General features: G+C 36.7%; 1 pseudogene; it reads left to right on the top strand.

The window, feature by feature from the left end:
• The first annotated feature begins 8,724 nt into the window (after positions 1–8,724).
• On the top strand, positions 8,725–15,283 carry LOC132142131 (bifunctional purine biosynthesis protein ATIC-like; annotated as a pseudogene).
• The last annotated feature ends 367 nt before the right edge of the window (positions 15,284–15,650 follow it).

Below are 15,650 nucleotides of genomic sequence, written 5' to 3'. Positions count from 1 at the left end.
AGATACAGATATAATAAGCAAGGACAGTTCAAGGACTTCTGAGATTTTGTGGGAACCTGATTTCTACATTTGGTGTCAAGACTGTATGGTGACTTGATTATCAATGAATCAATGAATCTCCTAATGAAATGTTCGAAACCAATTGAGTGTGACATTCAAAACACACCCTAAGTATTAAACTGCATCTTGCAGTGTTTCAGCTACTGACATTAAATAACACCTCAAATCATACAGTTTGCTGAAGAGAAATTTTTCAGAAAATATTCATTTGATGGATGATAAAACAGGTGAAAAACCTCATCAATTTGCACTGAATAAACCATATCAAGAGCAGAAAATCATAGAGACATTATTTGAGCAGCTAGAAACCATCCAGAATAGTTTACCCAAAAATAAAATAAATAAATAAATTGCTTAGAATGTACAGGCCATCCAAGATGTAGGTGAGTTTGTTTGTTCATTGAATTGATTGAAAAAGATTTGGAGAAATTAAGCATTACATCACTTGATCACAGTGGATACTCTGCCTTGAATGGGTGCCGTCAGAATGAGAGTCCAAACAACTCATAAAAACATTGCAAAAATCCACAAGTAATCCAAACAACTCTAGTCCATCCATTAATGGCTTGTGAAGCAAACAGCTGCATGTTTGTAAGAAACAAATCCATCATTAAGGCATTTGTTAACTTCAAAACATTGCCTCTGGCTAAAATATGACTCTATATCCATAATATTGGTGTCTTCAGTAAAAAAAGAAATAGAAATAGAATTCAATTCAATTCAATTCAAGTTTATTTGTATAGCGCTTTTTACAATACAAATCGTTACAAAGCAACTTTACAGAAAATTATGTTTCTACAATATTTAGTAGTAGCTAGTAGTTTGTGCACATTTGACAGGATTTTAGAAAAATAAAAATAATAATAATAATAATACAAGACGTAGTCAGCTAGATGATGAACTATCAATATTATTAATTAATAGTAATTATAGGATGCAGTCACACATGTAGCAATAATTGTTAGTTCTGTTTGTTGATTCAAGGTTAGCATCATCTGGGGTCCTCTGAGAGTCAGCATCATCTCTTCTCAGGTGTTCTGGATCCAGACTGGAGCTTGTGTAAATCCTAGTTACATCCCGTGGCAAAACATAGAAACAAAATAGAGACATCATTAGCATAGCTGCTGATCCAACAAAGTAAAATTAGTTTAACCCAAGCTAAAGAATAAAAATGCAGATGCAACTACACTCACAATTTAAGAGATACATTATTCGAATGCTTGGCGAAAGAGATGCGTTTTTAATCTAGATTTAAACAGAGAGAGTGTGTCTGAACCCCGAACATTATCAGGAAGGCTATTCCAGAGTTTGGGAGCCAAATGTGAAAAAGCTCTACCTCCTTTAGTGGACTTTGCTATCCTAGGAACTACCAAAAGTCCAGCGTTTTGTGACCTTAGGGTGCGTGATGGGTTGTAGCATGGTAGAAGGCTAGTTAGGTACGCAGGAGCTAAACCATTTAGGGCCTTATAGGTAAGTAATGATAATTTGTAACTGATACAGGACTTAATAGGTAGCCAGTGCAGAGACTGTAAAATAGGGGTAATATGATCATATTTTCTTGACCTGGTAAGGACTCTAGCTGCTGCATTTTGGACGACCTGTAGCTTGTTTATTGACGAAGCAGGACAACCACCTAGAAGTCCATTACAATAGTCCAGTCTAGAGGTCATGAAAGCATGAACTAGCTTTTCTGCATCAGAAACAGATAACATGTTTCGTAGCTTGGCAATGTTTCTAAGATGGAAGAATACGGTTTTTGTAACATTGGAAATATGATTTTCAAAAGACAAATTGCTGTCCAATATAACACCCAGATTTCTGACTGTAGAGGAAGTAACAGTACATCCGTCTAGTTGCAGATTGTAATCTACAAGATTCTGTGTGGTGTTTTTTGGTCCAATAAATAATATCTCTGTCTTATCCGAATTTAATTGGAGAAAATTATTTGTCATCCAATCTTTTACATTTTTAACACACTCTGTTAGCTTAGATAATTGGGAAGTTTCATCTGGTCTCGTTGAAATATATAGCTGAGTATCATCAGCATAACAATGGAAGCTAATTCCGTATTTTCTAATAATATTACCAAGGGGCAACATGTATATTGAAAATAGAAGGGGACCTAGGACGGATCCTTGTGGCACTCCATATTTTACTGATGATAAATGAGATGACACCCCATTTAAGTAAACAAAATGGTAGCGATCGGACAGGTAGGATCTAAACCATCTTAGAGCCTGTCCTTGAATACCTGTATAGTTTTGTAATCGATCTATGAGTATGTCATGATCTATGGTGTCGAACGCAGCACTAAGAACAAGTAAGACTAGAAATGAGATGCAGCCTTGATCTGACGCAAGAAGCAGGTCATTTGTAATTTTAACAAGTGCAGTTTCTGTGCTATGGTGGGGCCTAAAACCTGACTGAAATTCTTCATACAGATCATTTTTATGCAGGAAGGTGCTCAATTGAGCAGACACAACTTTTTCTAAAATTTTAGACATAAATGGAAGATTTGAAATAGGCCTATAATTTGCCAGTACACTAGGATCTAGTTTTGGTTTCTTAATAAGAGGCTTGATAACCGCCAGCTTGAATGGTTTTGGGACGTGACCTAAAGATAACGACGAGTTAATGATATTGAGAAGTGGTTCTTCGGCTACAGGTAACAGCTCTTTTAGTAATTTAGTGGGTACAGGATCTAATAAACATGTTGTTGGTTTAGATACAGTGATAAGTTTATTTAGCTCTTCCTGTCCTATATTTGTAAAGCACTGCAGTTTATCTTTGGGTGCGATGGATGAAACTGAAGTGTTAGACGCTGTAGAATCTACATTCGCTATTGTATTTCTAATGTTATCTATTTTATCAGTGAAGAAATTCATAAAGTCATTACTATTTAACGTTGGTGGAATATTTGAATCAGGTGGCGTCTGGTAATTTGTTAATTTAGCCACTGTGCTAAATAAAAACCTTGGATTGTTTTGGTTATTTTCAATGAGTTTGTGGATATGCTCTGCCCTAGCAGTTTTTAGAGCCTGTCTATACCTGGACATACTGTTTTTCCATGCAATTTTAAAAACTTCCAAGTTAGTTTTTCTCCATTTGCGTTCAAGACTACGAGTTACTTTCTTGAGAGAGTGAGTATTACTGTTATACCATGGCACAGTACGTTTTTCTCTAACCTTTTTCAATTTGATGGGGGCAACAGCTTCTAATGTATTAGAGAAAATAGTGCCCATGTTGTCAGTAATTTCGTCTAATTCATGTGTATTTTTGGGTACAAATAGCAGTTGAGATAGATCAGGCAGGTTATTTGCGAATCTGTCTTTGGTGGCTGGAACAATAGTTCTGCCCAGACGGTAACGCTGAGACATATAGTTAATATCAGTTATACGCAGCATGCACGATACAAGGAAATGGTCTGTAATATCATCACATTGGGGTACAATATCTATAGCAGTAAGATCGATTCCATGCGATATAATTAGATCTAGTGTATGATTAAAACGATGAGTGGGCCCGGTGACATTTTGCTTGACTCCAAAGGAGTTTATTAGGTCAGTAAACGCAAGTCCTAATGTATCATTTGCATTATCAACGTGAATATTAAAATCTCCCATGATTAGCGCCTTATCAACTGTAACTAGAAGGTCTGAGAGGAAATCTGCAAATTCTTTTAGGAATTCTGTATACGGCCCTGGTGGTCTATACACAGTAGCCAGAGCAAGAGATACATTAGATTTCTTTTGCATGTCTGACAGTGTAACATTTAGCAGAAGTATTTCAAAAGAGTTAAACCTGTATCCTGTTTTCTGGGTAACATTGAGAATATCACTATATATTGTTGCAACACCTCCACCACGACCAGTCTGACGGGGCTCATGCTTATAACAGTAGTTTGGTGGAGTAGACTCATTTAGACCAAAATAATCATTTGGTTTTAGCCAGGTTTCAGTCAAGCAGAGTACATCAAAACTATTTTCTGTGATCATTTCATTTACAATAACTGCTTTGGGTGTGAGTGATCTAATATTTATGAGCCCAAACTTTAAAAATTGTTTTTGTTCATTTACTTTACATTTTTCTGGTTTAATTACGATAAGATTTTTTCTAGATCCTACATTATATTTTGACCTCACTATTAGGGGAACAGACAAAGTCTTAATAGTTTTTACAGCACAAGTACTTTTATCATTTAAGCGGGTGGAACAAAACTCATCATAATAGTTATTAGAGAATTGTCTTACTAGTCACATGGAGCGAAGTGTCCTGGAGATGTTGTCAGAGAGCAGCTCCGCCCCGATTCTGCTGGGGTGTAATCCATCAGCGCGAAACAGCCTAGGACGCTCCCAGAAAAGATTCCAGTTATTAACAAATAGCAGTTTCTGTTCTTTACACCATGACAACAGCCATTCATTTAAAGCAAAAAGTCTACTGAACCTTTCGTGTCCTCGTCGATACGTGGGCAGTGGTCCTGACACGACGATCGTCGCCGCGGGCGTCGTGCTGCGAACCGTCTCGATCAGGCTGCTGAAGTCCCTCTTCAGCGTCTCCGTCTGCCGCAGCGTGGTGTCGTTAACCCCGGCGTGAAGCACGACTGCTCTGGGGCTCTCGTCGACCTTCAGGATCGTGGGCATCTGCGCAGAAACATCGAGAACACGAGCACCAGGCAAACAATGAGTGTGCACTTTACCTTCGGCTAACGTAGCACTTACGTGTCGGACGATGGAGTCTCCGATGATCACAGCGTCGCGTCCTGTCTCGCGGAGGGGAGCGAAGCGGTTCCGGATGGAGATGTCGAAGGCAGGAGGGGGAGAAGTCGTCGCCCGGGACCCGGCTCGAGTCCTCCGCTGTGGATGCACCCAGGGTCCGTGGTGTCCCGGCGTCGCAGTGAAGGACATCTGGGAAGATCGCGTCCTGGGTGCACCGGGCCTGTGCAGAGAAACACACAGAGTAGACGTGGTGGGACTGTTAGCAGATCGCTGTATACTTACCCCGGACTTGTGAGCGTCAGCCCGGGATGATTCCAGCGCGGTTCTCCGCTCTCTCAGCTGGGCCTGCCTCACCTCCAGGTCGCGAATCTGCTTCCCCACGGCCTCGAGCTCGAGCTGCACAGAGTGGAGACATTCATCCGCCATTAAAGCAAGTAACAGTGAGTACAGCAGTGGTAATGTGTGTGAATAGAGTATTAGCAATGTTAGCGCAGTTAGCTGCAACCACGCCGCTGATGCTAACGGGCTAAAAGCTAATAGCGGACCCGGGAGATCAAAATAAAACTAGTGATAGCGAGGCGCTCTGATTGTTTTTGTTGTAGAATACAATAGAGGATATATTCACACGTTATATAAACGGAAACGATGATGTATAAAATTGATTTTTGAGTTAAAAATAGTCAACGAAAAGAATATAGTGACGGAGCTCAAACGCAGTACAGCCGCCAACAACAAACAGGAAGTGACGTCAAGTTTTTAAATAGAAGATAAATATACATTCGCAAATATTCAAATATTCGCTTATACACAGATAAAGCACTGTGTAAAAGCGAAAAAGTTCATTCGTTTTGATGTGAGAGGACAACAGGGGATGGACATTTTTTTCACTGGAAGAAGCAAAATTATGGATTATGGACTTGAATTTTGTCCAGAAGCGATGGTTTAATGTTAAAATGCCTTAATGATGAATTTGTTAAAGATATACTGTAACCATAAGTAGTTTATTGATGGACTGGGGTCATGTGGATAGCTTGTGGATTATTGTGATATTTTTATCAGCTGTTTAGACTCTCATTCTGACGGCACCCATTCACAAGCAATAATGCTTAATTTCTTCAAATATGTTTCGTTGAAGTTCTGAGGGTGAGCAAATTTCAGCAGTTTTTAATTTTTTGGGTGAACTATTATTGTAAGCATCATGCTACCTCAAATATCATGTTAACCTCCTCATATTATTATGCAACAATGTTAGCATGAGCAATCCAGAATATTTGACCATTATGCTACATGTGTAAGTGGGTTTCAAAACATGTGTTGTTTACCCTGGCCACTTTCTCGCCAACCTCAGCATTTTATGCCCCTCAACCAAAGAGAGTTGTGATGTATTTAAGAGCATCAATAACATCCAACCTATACTGACCCTGATGCGAATAAAAAGTTATTGATTCCCCCAACCTCACGGCACCTTTAGCAAAAGAGACTTTTTGTTGCCCCTAATGAAACACTTTCATCTAATCAAACTTGGCAAAATCTAAAGAGGTGGAGGATAAATAAATAAATTAGTAATGCCTCTGGAGACAGAGTGCACACCTTGATAGATGAAACTAACCCGAAGCTGTTGCAAATGAATGAAATCAAAGCAATCAACTTAACTGACATAGGTGGCGCAAAACGTCCAGCTGGGTTCACTCACTCACAATTCTGTCTTAATTGCCCTCCAGGGCCAAGTTTGAGCATACCATTTGTTCACTTTAATTAAATTACAAAGACAGGTTTGCAAAAGTTGTGAGAGCCCTTGGCTCGGCACAAATCCGGTAATTAAAACAACGCCCTTTTTGATTACTCAAATGTGTCCTAATGAACTCATTATGTATTTTTACCCAAACATACCAATTACTGAGCTGGCAGAAGACATGCAGCTTACTGCAAAACCTCAAGGCTTTGCAGAAGCAAGTAAGAAATAAAAAATAATAAAGTGATTTTGGCAAGTGGATTTTCCAAGAGGTTTCTGATTCAAGTGTTACTTGAAGATGTGCCCTATAGTTGTCTTCATTTTTCCTCTCCTTATTTTAATTTTGGGTAAGGTTTTATTAATTTTGTTGTGTTTTGTCTCTTTTTTTTATTGTTTTTATGTCTTTTAAAAAATTTCTATATTGTTTGTATTAATTCTTATTTCAGTTTTAGTTATTTTAGTTGATCAAGTTTAGTTGATTAATATATATATGAGATTTTATTTAGCATTTCATTTCTTTCAATTAATGAAAATTATTATATTTAATAAATGATGGTTTCCTCTGTGAACTCATTTTGATGACCAAATGCCTTAAAGATGCAAATCAATCAATTGTGTTTACTACACATTATTATGGTGTCATAGTATGATAGTGTTAGTAGTTGCAGTCATGTATTACATAGGGGGAAAGCGGGGTAAGTTGAGACAGTTTTTAATTACGGTGTGTTTAAGGTGAGCTCATGATTAAATTAAATTAAATAAAATGTATGTATTTAGCAGACGCCTTTATCCAAAGCGACTTACAGTGCATTCAGGCTATAAATTTTTACCTATCATGTGTTCCCGGGGAATCGAACCCCCAACCTTGCGCTTGATAGCGCAGTGCTCTAAAGAGGTTTGGATAATAGAATGGATGGATGGATGACTTTTTAAAAGTTTTATTAAAAAATACAGTTCACAACTTAGAAGGCATTTTTTTAATTTTTTAAAAATGTCAGAACAAAATAAAGTTTAAATTGAGGAAAAAAAAAGAAAAAGAAAAAAAACACACAATGTAATGTATAATTACAGTAAAATAATACTAATAATCATAAGAAAGGCAAGCGACTGCAGGACTTACCCCAGGGCTTTTGGCTCAAATTATCCCACTCTAACCTTTTCAACAAACATGTATCATTCAGCAGTTTAGAGCTAACATCATGCAAACAATATAGTCTACCAATTATCCCATATGCCTCTTTCCATCACGGCATAAAAAAAATATCTCTTAAAATATTTGTGGTACTTTCACCAATTTTATTTATAGTTGCTCAAAATAAGTAAATAAATAAATAATAACAATAAATAAAATAAAACAGAATAAAATAAAATAAATAATGTAAAATCGTTCTATATACACATTTAATAAATACAAGGAGCAGGGGCTTTGCAGAATAAAAAGTTATAAATGGTTTTGAGGGGAAAATGTTGATGTTATTTGAATATAGCACACAAATTAACCACCAATGCAGCAAAATGTAAAATAGTTATGCCATGAGATTGTTCTGAGCACATATGCATATAGAACATATCTTACATTAGTCTGACACTAGCCTCTGAATGTAATAAATCAATAAAGCATTGTTAGATTTTTATTTGATTATTTTTATTATTTATTTAGCCTCATCTATATTATTCACTTGCCATATAAATAATGTAATTCCTCTCAGGATGTAAAAAGCCCATATGTACAGTATAGTTACAACCTGTGTGAAAAAAAGAGTATACAACCAATGCATTAATTCCTTGACTTCCACAACTCAATGTTCTGGGTTTTTTGGCTCTAAATATTGAGAGGAAATTATCATGTCAATCTCATGAAAATCTCATGCTCTGCTGGATCTCATGAGGACATTTCTTTTTTAAAAAAAGAGGATGTCAAAAAAATGAGTCTGAATGCTTAAACTGATGTAGCGTTATGGAAACGCAAAGTGTGCGTGAGGCGCCATCTATTGGTGTATTTGCAAAGGTAAATGTCAACTTTTTTTCATTCATTTTCACCGAGACTATTATACAGTTTCATCGTACACTTTATGAGTGTCGTTTGATGTAAAAACTACATTTCCCATCATACCACCTACGCCGACAGAGTTCCATCCACGTGGTTTGATTAACAGCGAGCTGTGCACGTGACGAGACACTTAACGTTGCAGCACAAATCTAAGCTTTACCTGCAGCATGGCATCTGAACTAGGTAATCTTTTATCTTTTTTTACCTTCTGCACACAAATATTTGTTTTTGTTGGGTGATGCAGTGTGCAAAGAATTGTTGATCTGTCACAGACTTATTGACATAGACAATAGCAAGCTTAGAAAAGAGTTTGTATTTGATTCTCATTCTAAAAACTTAATACTAATATATATATATATATATATATATATATATATATATTAGTTATAAATTACTAATGTGTAGTAGTTCTTTTATTTTATTTATTTTTTCCCCCCCATAGTATTTAAGTTACGGGTCTATCATTAATTAAGGCTGGATTTGTGTAAAAGTGATGAATGATTGAATCAATGATGCATTTATATTGTCTAGGTGATATGACTAATTGATTATATCAATATTATTAATTTTTTCAGCATTGCTGAGTGTTTCGAATAAAACCAGACTGGTGGAGTTTGCCAGGTGACTGATAGGGTCTGTCATTAGTGGCATCAGGCGGCACTGCCAAAACTCTCAGAGATGCTGGACTCACTGTCAGGTCACACATTTTTCACTGTCATTTAAATTTCTCTATAGTTGCTGTGGTTTGTTTAATACTAAAGCAATGAACAATATTTCAGGTGTAACATTGAGTTGATGTAAAAATATTCATCTTCTCACCCTCTTGTCACTACAAACAATGTTTGTATAATTTAATATTTATAAATTACCTTATTTTTTTTTTCATACAGCAATGTGTCCGATCTCACTGGATTTCCTGAAATGCTTGGAGGGAGAGTTAAGACCCTTCATCCTGCAGTCCACGGTGGCATTTTGGCCAGACAAACTCCCTCTGACAAGGCTGATATGGAAAAACTAGGATTTAGTCTTGTCAGGTAACACTGTTCAGCAAGAAAAAGATTCCAGTGCTATCTGCGTTAGTGATAATTCTATGGTACTTGTTTTGCATGTCCTGCTTTATTGATTTAAAATTTAGGTCATGCTATTTCATGAATGATTGTCATGTGACACGAGTACAGCTATAATCAGGTTTAGTGGTGCTAACATGCTTTTTGTAAGACGTCGGGACTCCGCTTTGGTAATCTAATCACTGATAATTCACATAGTGCCGCTGTGGTGTGACCAAAAGTTTTGATCTTACATACTGGCTCTCATCCATTTAGAGAGGTTTTTGATTGGCTAACATGGTCATATGATCACTGTGATCTAAGTGTGGGTAGTAATTTTGCAGTAATGACATGCTAGACTTTTTCTTTCTTTTTTTAATTACTGAATCAAGAGAAAAGACAGTAGTCCTTAATATTTATTTGAACTTGTGTTTTTCAAGAGTGGTTGTGTGTAACCTTTACCCATTTGTGAAGACCGTTGCATCCCCGAATGTGACTGTGGAAGACGCTGTCGAGCAGATTGACATCAGTCAGTACACTCTTAATGGTTCACGGTGTTTTGATGAAAGGGCCCAAAATTTACACCTCGTTTAATATAACTTGGATTCAGCAATACTTGTGTATGTTTAAGAAATGTCATAATTTCTATACAGGAAAACTTTTATATGTGCTTTAGCGAGAACATTACTAGCAAGATTGTAAGTGCAATAGTAAACAAAACTATATTTTGCACAGAGAAAATTAACAATAACAATAAATCCCATTTTCCTTCAAAAGTAATCTTTAATATACAATACATCAGTCTGTGGCAGGGTTATTTTAGTATAATCTATGTTATAGTATACTATTATACTTAGTATGCTATTAATAAGTACTATTATAGTATTTATTAATACTTTGAATAACCTTTTTTTGGGGGTCATTCTACAATTGAAGGCAGAATTAGCAAAAATGCTTATTTTTAAAATAATGTATTGGTTCAGTAAAGGACATTTAGATTTTTAATAAAATTTAATCTAATACTTTTAATCAGTATAACTACTTTATTTGTATTAATGTTGTATTGTTGCAGGTACATCCCGGAATATGTCTTTGATGAATGGTGGGAACATGTGAGATTTCCCCTGTTAACTAATTTCACCATTAATCCTTCAGTTTTATTTAGGTGGGGTTACTCTTCTTCGAGCAGCAGCTAAGAATCACGCCTGTAGTCTGCGATCCATCTGATTATGATGTTGTTGCAAAGGGAATGGAGTCCTCCGACAACCTTGATAGCACCAAAGAAACACGCAAAACTATTGGGCTGAAGGTAACTATGACAGTCCTATCTGTGAGGAGATTCGATTAAGCTAATTTTTTGAGATAGGAATTTTGGGTTTTCATGAGCTGTATGCCAAAATCATCAGTATTAAAACAATAAAAGACCTGAAATATTTCAGTTGGTGTGCAATGAATCTAAAATATATGAAAGTTTAATTTTTATCATTACATTATGGAAAATAATGAACTTTATCACAATATGCTAATTTTTTGAAAAGGAGCTGTATATATATATACACAGTACAGACCAAAAGTTTGGACACACCTTCTCATTCAAAGAGTTTTCATTATTTTCATGACTATGAAAATTGTAGATTCACACTGAAGACATCAAAACTATGAATTAACACATGTGGAATTATATATGGAATTATATACATAACAAAAAAAGTGTGAAACAACTGAAAATATGTCATATTGTAGGTTCTTCAAAGTAGCCACCTTTTGCTTTGATTACTGCTTTGCACACTCTTGGCATTCTCTTGATGAGCTTCAAGAGGTAGTCACCTGAAATGGTCTTCCAACAGTCTTGAAGGAGTTCCCCGAGACATGCTTAGCACTTGTTGGTCCTTTTGCCTTCTGTCTGCGGTCCAGCTCACCCCTAAACCATCTCGATTGGGTTCAGGTCCGGTGACTGTGGAGGCCAGGTCATCTGGCGCAGCACCCCATCACTCTCCTTCTTGGTCAAATAGCCCTTACACAGCCTGGAGGTGTGTTTGGGGTCATTGTTTTGTTGAAAAATAAATGATGGTCCAACTAAACGCAAACCGGATGGAATAGCATGCCGCTGCAAGATGCTGTGCTAGCCATGCTGGTTCAGTATGCCTTCAATTTTGAATAAATCCCCAACAGTGTCACCAGCAAAACACCCCCACACCATCACACCTCCTCCTCCATGCTTCATGGTGGGAACCAGGCATGTAGAGTCCATCCGTTCACCTTTTCTGCGTCGTACAAAGACACGGTGGTTGGAACCCACAGTTTAAATAGCAGGGGCACTTTTGTCACCTTGGGAGTATTTTGCTCTGGTTAAGTTGACTTTTCATGTTTACATGCACTGATAACCCTTAACATAAACAATACAGCTTTTAGATCAAGTGTTTCTGCTGTTGCTACAGCATGGTTTTGATCAGATGTTTACTGAAGATGCTATGCAGATGTTTGCTGAAGTTCAAGATAGAGGTCTTAGAACCTGTACCCAACCCAAATCACTCCTTGACCGAACCCGATGTGCATTAATGATTTTTTTTTAAAGAAATATTAAAAAGACCTGAGCTGAGACAGCGCAGATTAAATTAGACCCCAGTTTGACACGACTGCTTTTATTTTTAAACCCGACTGGGCCCGAATGTATTCCCTAGTGTTGTCTGCAATGCTGTTTACCTCATCTTTGGCAAAGGGATTCTACATGCAAAAAAGAAAAGCCCTGCCCTGCATGAACACGCACCACAATGAAGCAACTGGCTTTTCCTTAGGGATGTCACTGAGGAATGAAAGTATCAAAAAAAAAAAGAAAAACCCAGAAAACTTAGTCAGTGTAGATTTTTTTTTTTTTACTAGTGTTGGGGAGTCAATAATTATATGTAACAGCATAATGTAATTTAATTACAAAATAAATAATTAGTTACTAAGATGTTTTTTTTTATTAAATTACTTATGAAAATGTTAACAAATACAAAGGGGGTGATATCTGAATATTATAATTTATTTCTTTCCCAAATTGCACAGACAACTCAAAAATATGAAACACCTGTGTTGCAGGAGTTTAGAACAGACTTATCGATAACTGTTTTACATACTGTAGATCATTTTTTATTTATTTTTTTAAGGCATTGTTAGATGCCAGTGTTTCCTGTCATAGCTATGCAAAGATTTGATTTTAAAAACAGTATCATAGCTATTAAACTATTTCTTGTTATGATTTTAAATCTGTATTTAAACTCAGAACAGTCTCAAAGTAAATAGGGTAATTTTGTAATCTGTAACCTATTTTTCAAAGGAACCTTCCCAACACTTATTATAACTGTAGAGTATACTTAGATTAGATACAATTTAATTAGTTTGTTAATGTTAGCAGTTATATAATTGTATGTCTTGTCTGCTGTCATTTTAAATTATTGCAACATATACAAATATGTATTTGTATTTCATTAGCCACACTTCTCTTTGGACATTTGCATTTGCAACTGATTCCCCAGTTTCAGTTCTTTAAATATAACTATTTGTTTACTTGTAATATCTCAGGCCTTCACACATACTGCTCAGTACGATGAGGCCATTTCTAATTACTTCAGACGTGAATACAGTGGCGGAATTTCCCAGCTGCCCTTGCGCTATGACATGAACCCCCCATCAAGCACCTGCTCAGCTCTACACTTTACACCCAGCACTTCCAGTTACTGGTATATATGATCACATTTGCTACTACCATATAAGTATTTAAATAAAAGATAGAATACTAATATTCCACTACAATTATGCCTCTGTCTCAGTGCTGAATGGATCTCCAGGATTCAGTAACCTATGTGATTCTCTGAATGCCTGGCAGCTGGTGAGATAGTTAAAGAAAGCTCTTGGGGTGCCAGCGGCCACTTCATTTAAACACGTCAGCCCTGCCGGTATGAACACAAACTTGCTTCTCAGATGCCAGTAAAGCTCACATCTTTTTTGTGAAGTTTCAGAAAAGCTTGCACTTTTTAAGACAAACATGAGACACGTTCACCTTCACCTGGAGATAAGATTCACCTCTGGCTCTGGCATATGCCGTGGTGAAAGGGGTGAGATCCTGGTGCATGTCATTCACCATACACACCTTGGCCTCATCTTCGCTCAAAGGGATGCCCACCGCAGCTCCTGAGAGTGCCCTGCGAGATCTCATTGTAGCCAGTGTCGCAGTGAAGTACACTCAGTCCAACTCCGTGTGTTATGTAAAGGATGGTCGGGTAACCAAAACTTTAAAAACAAAGTTTTTAAATTAAATTTTTGAAAATCAATTATACATAATTTTATACAACGTTTGTGTGTGTGTGTGTGTGTGTGTGTGTGCTTATTATGTGATTGGCATCAGCGCTGGCTGGCAGTCTCGTATCCACTGCACTCGGATAGCAGGAGATAAGGCCAATAACTGGTGGCTCAGGCACCATTCACATCACAAGTACTCCACATGAAATTCCACAGTGGAATTAAACGTGCAGAGATGGCTAATGCCATTGGTCAAAATGTCAGTGGAACATTTGGAATTGTACAAATAACCAACTTTTGGATACTAGTCATAGGGGGCTATATTGGCCAGCCTAATTGAGAATATTTATAATAAACCTTGTCAGTCAAATCTAACAATCAATAAAATCTGAGAAGTATTTTTATGTATCATGTTTTTGTAGATTGCAATGCTGGGAGATGGAGTTTTTCCTAATGATATTGAATATTTTTGTGTACATCAAGGTCTAGATAAGGTTTGGAAGGGTCTTTTTGAAGACATTCCTGAGACTCTATCAGAGGTTGAGAAAAACTGGATCAGTTCTCTGCAGGCTGTGGCCCTCAGTTCTGATGCTTTCTTCCCCTTCCGGGACAATGTAGACCGTGCCAAACAGCTAAACACCCTCATCTAGTGTTACTAAGCTTAAGCCATTATACATACTGTTTTATGCAGCCTTGTATACTGTATACTATATAACAAGTTGCTTGTTGCCATATTATACCATCTTAAAAATACACATCAAGTATGTATATGAATGGCGTAGGAGTGATGCAATGATTTTCTGTCTTTTGTATGGTTTTAGAGCGTTGTGGAGTATATTGCTGCCCCCTCTGGCTTTATGGCGGACGAGGTGGTCATCAACGCCTGCAAAGAGCTGGGTATCACCGTGGTGCACACCAAAATCCGTCTCTTCCATCACTGAAAAGCACTGCAAAACATCCATTAGAATACAAATATCTAGCTTCACTGTTACAAAAGTTTAGGGTTCTTTTCTTTTTAGATGTGCATCTGTTACTGTAAACCTGAGTTGCTAGCCATGTTTCATAACTTGGTCTAATAGCTAGCCTGTCCATTTTAACATTAATTTATTAGAATTTTGCTAAATTTCTCTTTTTATTCAAATCCTACAGCCAACAGCAAAGTGACATTTTAGATACTAAATAGTTAAGAACATTCTTAAAACATTTTCAGTGTGAAATTGCCTCCATACACTTCCTGATGCATTCCATTGTGCTGCCTTTAGTGTCCATGAGCATTACAAAATAAAAACACAAATCAAGTATGATAGTTTGTCACAGATTCCATCAAGGGTTTATTTGCGTTTATTGACACATCTTGTTTTTTGCCAAGTTTGATTACTTTAGAACCTTGTTCCAAAAAATGTATTTTAATCAAAGTCTATAAATACCAGAGGTGGGTAGAGTACCCAAAAACTGTACTCAAGTAAAAGTAAAAGTACTTCTAGAAATATTTACTCAAGTAAAAGTACTAGTCTTGAATAGTTACTTGAGTAAGAGTAAAAGAGTATCGGATAAAAAATCTACTCAAGTAGTTAGTTACTAGTTACTTTGGGTCATATATACTGAGCCTATTTTTATTTAGATATATAGATAAAATGTATGTAATGTATGTGTGCATGTATAAATGTATATATTTCATCAGCCTTTACTCCAATTTATGTAATTTATTATAAAACCCTGTCTGTTTACTTAAGTAACAGACATAGGTGTCATGCCATAACATATTT

The sequence above is a fragment of the Carassius carassius genome, chromosome 6 (assembly GCF_963082965.1).
Source record: "Carassius carassius chromosome 6, fCarCar2.1, whole genome shotgun sequence".
Classification (NCBI taxonomy): domain Eukaryota; kingdom Metazoa; phylum Chordata; class Actinopteri; order Cypriniformes; family Cyprinidae; genus Carassius; species Carassius carassius.
Note: the sequence above shows the minus strand (reverse complement) of the source record. Positions and strands in the feature narration are given on the sequence as shown.